This window comes from Cervus canadensis, chromosome 28 (assembly GCF_019320065.1).
Source record: "Cervus canadensis isolate Bull #8, Minnesota chromosome 28, ASM1932006v1, whole genome shotgun sequence".
Taxonomy (NCBI): domain Eukaryota; kingdom Metazoa; phylum Chordata; class Mammalia; order Artiodactyla; family Cervidae; genus Cervus; species Cervus canadensis.
The window spans coordinates 11,978,596-11,986,129 of NC_057413.1; positions in this window are offsets into that span (position 1 = coordinate 11,978,596).

Consider the following 7,534-nt stretch of genomic DNA (forward strand, 5'->3'; position numbering starts at 1 on the left):
CCTCTTACTTGAAAAACCTAGTACTTGAAAATGTGTGTCTTATAAGAAGTTTGAGGGTATAAAGGGAAGTGAACTCAAGGCCCTGTCTTTCCAGGACAGGGAGGACTCCCTCTAACTTTTATTGACTCAACATTTAGCATCAATCAAAATCATAGGTCAGCAAATTTTCTCTGTAAAGGGTCAGGTTGCAAGTATTTTAACCTTCATGGGCTATATGGCCTCTGTCACCACCCCTTAAGCCTGGCATTGTAGCACAAAAGTGGAGACAATATATAGGTGATTGTGACTATGTTTCAATAAGACTTTTATTTATGAAAACAGGTGGTGGGTGGGATTTGGTCCACACGCTGCCCTGGCTAACCCCAGATTTAAATCATCTAGAGCCTGTGAAAACACAGATTTCTGGACTCCACCAACACCCACTCCTCATTCTCCTAGGGAATCACTAGGTCTTGAGGGTAGACCCAAGCATTTGAGTAATGTTGTTGCTGCTGTTTGGGGGCCAAGTTCCAAGCACCTCTGCTCGAGGGCAGCCCCCAAAGCCTGAAGAGATCAGTACATTGTTAAACTCTTAGGAAGCATCACGTTTTTCTTCTAAAAGACTTAAATGCGCTGTGGGCCTCACCTCTCTTGCCTCATGAAAGGTAAGTGCTACTAGCTGTTGCGTCAGTCAAGGTAGCAAGTTAAGGTCAATGGGATCCTCTCTAGCCAGTTTATGAGGGAAGGATGTACTTAGGTATATTAGAGTATTCAGACTCTTTGCAAAAGCTGGAGGAATCGTTCTCAGCTCAGCTTCCAGAACAGCTCCCAGACTGACACTGCAGAGTGAGCCCAATGATGCATACCCACCACCCCTCCTGAATCCTCCCATAACCCAAGTCCCAGCCAAAGTCTTATGCCAGGTGGGGTCTTCAAGTCCAAAGTATGGGCCACAGGGCAAGGGAGGCTAGAAAGAATAGATTTAGTGATTTGATATTGGGAAGGCTAACAGCTAGAGAACTACGAAAACATGGAGCAATGTTTAGATTTGGAGGAAGCACTATCCATACAATTCCATTACTGGGAAAGAAAAGGCACAGTGAGGAACAGAAAGGTATAAATAAAGCAATAAAGCTTCAGCTCTCTAGAATTTATTTCAGATTAGTAGGGCTGGGATGGACAGAATAGGTGGGCTATAGATAAGGCAGTTTAGATTATAGGTTGATGACTGTTGAGCCTGGGTGAACATGGAGGTTTATTTTCTTTCTTCTTTACCATCTGTTTAGAATTTTTCATAATAAAAAATAACATTTAAAAAGGCATCAAAAGAAGGAGTTAAGTAATGATTTCTGAACCTTCAAAGGCAGGATCTTTCCAAGAAGCCTGTACACTGTAATGAAGGACCTTCAGATGGGAGTTATTGCCATAGCACAAGCATTGTTTTCACAACATTTTCAAAGGGAAAAAATAGGTGACTTTTTCAGTGAAAGTAGGCCAAGATGAGGCACTATTAAGGTATAATCATCATGCTTGCTTCACTGGACAAATACACCATGACAACTTGCTACATCAATGGAACAAAAAGAGATCAAAATGACTGGGCTACTACACAAGATCTCAAGCAAATAAAAATGCATGAACTGGTTATATTTTTGGGTTTCTGACAAATAGTGAATATCATTTTTATTTTAGTTTATGGGTGTCCCATGCAATATACGGGCCATGCTTATACTAAAAATGCATTTGTTGTTCATCTGAAATTCAAATTTAATTGGGTATCCCATAATTTATCCAGCAACTCTATTTCTATGGCCTGTAAAATTTAGGAAAGTCCATCCTCCCCACCCTTCTCCAACTCATGGCACACCTCACTTCCCCCACAGACTTATCAGACAGGACTCCCATAATTACAGCTCTCTGGGTAGTTCACCATCAACTTTCCTTACGTTCCTAGAACAGCATTCTTCCTACTCCTTGACAGGTTCAGACTGTCAGCCTGACCTCTGGCCCTGAAGAGAAGTAGAGAAAGAGAGTAGCTATTTCCCTAAAAGCCATATTCAGCTGCCCCGCCCCCCACAAGTTCCCCTCAATATTCTCCCACCATGGTTGAAAAGACCCCTGAGATGTATAGATCATTCCTGACCCTGCATCTTTCATCCATACAGATGGACTCTGCAGAACCCAGGCTCCAAAGCAAACAGGGAAAGAATGATTTCATACTGGAAGGGAGGAGCCATCTCTTCATCCAACTTAACTCTGTCTCAGTTTGTCTCAGCCAGTCTGATTGTTAATGCTCAGGTAATTGAGTCTCTGACTGTTAATGTTCAGGTAAGCGACTTTTTATAGAGGGACATTCCTTTTGTCCTGTCTCACCTATTGGTCATTTGACAACCCATTAGCATCTCCACTGGCAGTGAGCCAGAGGAAGGAAGTGACAAAATAGCATGAGTCAACATGTTACTTACCAGAAGTTCTGGTAAAAGGAGTTAAAAAATTTCAAAGGAAGATGACTACGGAGAAAATAAGAGTTTTAGATTACTGGAGTTCCCCTTCTCCTGCCCCATTCAACCAGAGACAAACCAAGAGTCAAGTCTCATAGCTGAACCTCTCCTGATGGAAGTTCTAGACAGAGACTGAATTCCCTTTGCTGGAATCATGGGAAATGTCTACCATTCATGACTTGTACTTTGAGGTTAAACAAATTTGAGCGCTCTGATGGGAGAAATACAGTGATTTTAAAAGCCAGCAGCAAAGGACTTCCCTGCTGGTCTAGTAGTTAAGACTCCCTGCTTCCACTCTTAGGGTGCAGGTTCTATCCCTGTCTGGGGAACTAAGATCTCCCCTATAGCATGGCATGGCCAAAATAATAATAATAAAAATACTATTTTTTTAAGCTGGTGATAGGATCCAGATGGACTAGGAGGAAGGCAGAATTCTTCAAGAGATTAGAACAGCCTCTGTTCAGAAAACAATATGAAAGGGTATGTTTTGTTACAAAAGAGTAGGTACTTTCAATGGATGGGAGGTCCCAGCACAGAAGAATGAAACTGCTTGCTTTGTACAGAATAGGATAATTGTTATTATTCATATTTTAGAGTTCCCCTTAGGTAGGGAAGACAGGGTTTCAGTTGGTCATGGAAGGGAAGAGAGAGGTGAAGAAGTGAGAGACAGAGGGGAATGGTTATCCAAGCAAATGCATCAGCAGGCATGGACATAGAGAAAATGATGGCCAGGGAGAAAGTGCCCATGCCAGGGGTGGCTGAGAGATTCCAGGACAGCTCAGAGCTACCTAGCATAAAGAAATTCTTTGTTATGAAAAATGTCAAGCATATACAAAAGTAGGCAGGCTAATATAATGAGCCTCCATGGACCATACCCAATTTTAACAATTAGCTCACAGTCAATCTTGTTTCATCTAAAGTGCCCCACCCACTCACATAAAGTGCCACACCCACACCCTCCTCTATCAATTATTTTGAAGGAAGCTCCAGACATCATATTTCCTGGGTAAACCTTTTAGTATAACATTCGATTTTAAGTAGTAGCCTTTTCTGAGCTGAGCTGCTGTCTCCCTAAACTAGCCACTATTTTCCTTAAAAGCCTATATGAAAGAAAGACACATCCCTACCTGCATCCTTTACTCTCAAAACTCTACTCCAGCACCACTGTACTTCCGAGAGTAGATGGGTGGTTATTCACCCACATGAAGCAACTCTGTGACACCAGCTAGGGGTCCTCCAATATAATCCCAGTCTGACACCACCTACCCGGGGAGAACGTCAGACCTCATGCAGGTTAGGGACTCAGACCCACGAGGCTGTCCCACTCAGATGGCATGCCAAACCCATGCCAGGCACAAGTCCAGGTTGTCACCTGTGGCTCTGACCTACTGTCTGTAAACCAGAGGTTCCCACAACCCGTTCTCCTTGGGTTCAATTAATTTGCTAGAGTGCCTCATGTAACTCAAGAAAACAGTTTACTTACTAGATTGCTGGATTGTTTACAAAAGGATGTGATTCAGGATCAGCCAGATGGAAGGGATGTATGGGGTCAGATGTGTGGGAAAGGGCACAGAGCTTCTGTGTCCCCAGCAGGCATGTTGCCTTCCTAGCACCGCCATGGGTTCATCTACCCAGAAGCTGTTGGAACCTTATCCTTTGGGGGTTTACAGAGGCTTCATTATGTAGGCACCGTTAAATCATTGGCCATTGGTGACTGAACCGGAGGTCGGGGGATGGACTAAGTTCCAACCCTCTAATCACATGCTGGGCTCGCCTGGCCAGTAGCCCCCAGCTCTAGGGTCTTCCCAAAAGTAACTTCTTTGCCATAAACTCAGATGGGGCTGATAAAATAAGAATTCATATTCAAAGGCAAGTCAAGGAAAATTTAAACATGATTTTTCTCTGCCCTTTGGCCTCCTCTCTCCCCTCTACCATGCACAGTGTGTCTGCATTATGCATGGACCAAACCTCCCCATCAGCAGAAATACCTGCTCAACCATAAAGAGCAATATTTTCCCAGCATCAAGACAACTCCTTAAGAGATAACATTCCTTCTTAATCTTGTAAGGGGCCATAATGACCCATGGCCCACTACTCACGTCGTATGCTCAGAGATGGATTGTGTAAACTGTCTATAATATGTCATTTAACGTAGAGTCCTCTGTCTCAAAAACTTACATAACTACATTTTAACCTCTGATGGGTGGAATAGACCTCAGAGCTTTCTGAAAGACTCCTTCCTAGGTTATAATCCTCTATTTGGTGTGAATAAAATTTTCTATTTCTTTCTTAGATTGACTGGTTACTTTTTTTTTTTTTGTCCATAGGGTTGAAAGGGGCTTGTTATGACTAATGAAAGACAACTTTATCACTCTTACCACATAGAAAATTCCAAACATTTTAGGAGCACTGAGCAAGAAACTGGGATGAAAATATGTATGTCATTTTTGAAAAAAATTAACTCCTGTGTTTTCAATCATTGCAAGATTTTTTTTTAATGTGGACCATTTTCAAAGTCTTTATTGAATGTGTTACAATATTGTTTCTGTTTTAAATTTTCATTTTTTTTTACCTGAGGCATGTGGGATCTTAGCTCCCCAACCAGGGATCAAACCCTTCACTGGAAAGTGAAATCTTAACCAATGGACTGCCAGGGAAATCCCTGTATTTCTTATTATAAATCACAATATTACCTGTTACCCGCAGGAGCCTAGATAGGGATGCTTTGGGGAAGGGGAAAAATGAAAAAGAGGCCACGTTCCACTGGGGTTACGCTCTCAGACTCTGAAATAAGGTGACAGCAAGGGTGATAAGGGGAACAGGAACCCACAGAAACCTACAGAAAGGTCAGGGTGTGGGACTTCCCACAATATTCGTATTAAGTGATGTCTCAGGACATTCGATGAAAGTTCATACCAGAGGATTCCTGGATACTTACACAGCATATGCACTCTGGCGACAGACTATCCGGGTTATACGTTCATTTAACTTTAGCAAGTTACTCTTTTTCACTAGCTAATTCTGTGTACATTTCAAATGAGAGTCCCAAGCAACATTTTACATTATTCAAAATAGCTTAAAGAAACCAAGAAACTTTAAAGCTGTTTCTTTCTCTCTCTCTTTAGAACAATGAATTGTTTAGGGAAAATAAAAACTGTCTATAGCTGAATTCACACTGATGTTTCCAGAAAGAAAACAGTCGTGGGAACTCTAGTGCCTGGTTCCATTCTCTGGACAAAAGGGTTAACCTCGCCCTTTAGTACTTTATCACCTGTTCTCTACACCTGGATCGTTCCACCCTTTCATCAAAGGTCTGTTGTCAGCGATTTTCAAAGAAAAAAAATATCTCATGTCATTTCTTTCCTGAATTAAAATTCCATCATAACTCTTTTTCTCCCCTCCCTATGAGTTTTTCTGACACCCATGAAGAATTTCCCCTTCAAAGCCCTGTCTTCTTACCTCCATCACTTAAAACTCCACTTGACACCTGCCTTCCAGGGAAGACAACACCCTTTACAGTTCAAAATCTTGCCAGTTTAGTCTAATTTTTTTAAATCCCTGATAAGATCTTTGCTCACTCAGCACAATATATATATACTTTGCTCACCTATCCTCTCCTCTGTGAATTAAGGTTTGTGTACCTGCTAATGATGCCATAATGCCCCATCTCCGGAGGACAAGGGCCCCACAAAGAAAGGATAATCCGCTCTCATGGAGGGCTTGTCAGCAGCTGATTCAGCATGTCTGGGGTGGACCTGAGAATCTGCATTTATATGCAAAGACAAAAGATGAACACAACTTCTCTGGCTTTGAGAAGATTGCTGTCTGATGGATAAATCCCTCCTTTCATCTGAGCAGCACTTTAGATTGAAAATTGCTCTCAACCTTAAGAGATTTTTTTTTTCCTAACTAGCCCTCACTACAATCCTAGGAGGGAAGTAGATTCCAGATTGAAAGTCACAAAACCTGCATTTGAATTTCAGCTCTACCAAATATTAGCTCTGTGACTTTGGACAAGTTACTTGAACTCTCAAAGCCTGAGTCATCTGCAAAATATGAATAAAATCCTCCCGGGTAGATAATACCCATGTTTGTGAAACTACTTTGTGGCTGCAAAGTGCTGTTCAAATATATGATAGTAGAAAAGAAGACAGCCTAGGGTCAGTGTGAGAAAGACAGCCAGAGTACTATGAGGACAGAGAGGAGGAAGATGCATTCAGCTGGCATGAGAAAGTGTTGAATGAGGGGAGCTTTGTGAAAAACAGGCGCGAGTTCAGTGGGGAAGGGAGATGAAAGCTGAAAAATGCATGACATACAAAAAGATAAAGGTATGGGGAGATGATGAATCTAATGATACAGGTGGAGGAGTTTAAAGTCACATTACTGTAAGCTTTGAGTACCAAGCAAAAAAGCTTGAACATGATTTGGTAGGTAATGGGCAGTCAGTGAAAGGTTCTGATCGCAGCTCAACATGCTCAGAAGGTAACAAACATTGATCTGTGGACTAAGAGACTGGAAGGGGAAGGCCATGGAGGCGGAGAGAAGGAGAGAAAGGGACACATTGAGACAGTAGCATTGACATACATGCACTATCATGTGCAAGACAGCTAGTGAGAAGCAGCTGAATAGCATAGGGAGCTTAGCTCGGTGCTCTGTGGTGACTAGAGGGGTGGGATGAGGCGGAGCGGGGCTCAAGAGGCAGGAGATACATGTACACTTATGGCCAATGTACGTTGCTGTATGGCAGAAACCAACACAACATTTTAAAGCAATTTCCTCCAACTAAAAATATTCTTTTTTTAAAAGAGTCAATTTTCCTTAACAAGTCTTCTCCCTCCCCAACCCCTAGATCCTTATCCACCTCCCCATACTCCACCACCAATGCCTTACAGTAAATCCCAACCCTTCGAATGATCACCATCTCCCCCAGAGAGCCCCTTGGAAACACCAGACAGCTCTGTCTTCTGGAGCGTTACAGAGAACACATGCTCCCTCTTCCTCCTCACTTTCCTGGCCACCCTCTTGTCCTTATCTGTGCTTCTCTTCTTATTGCC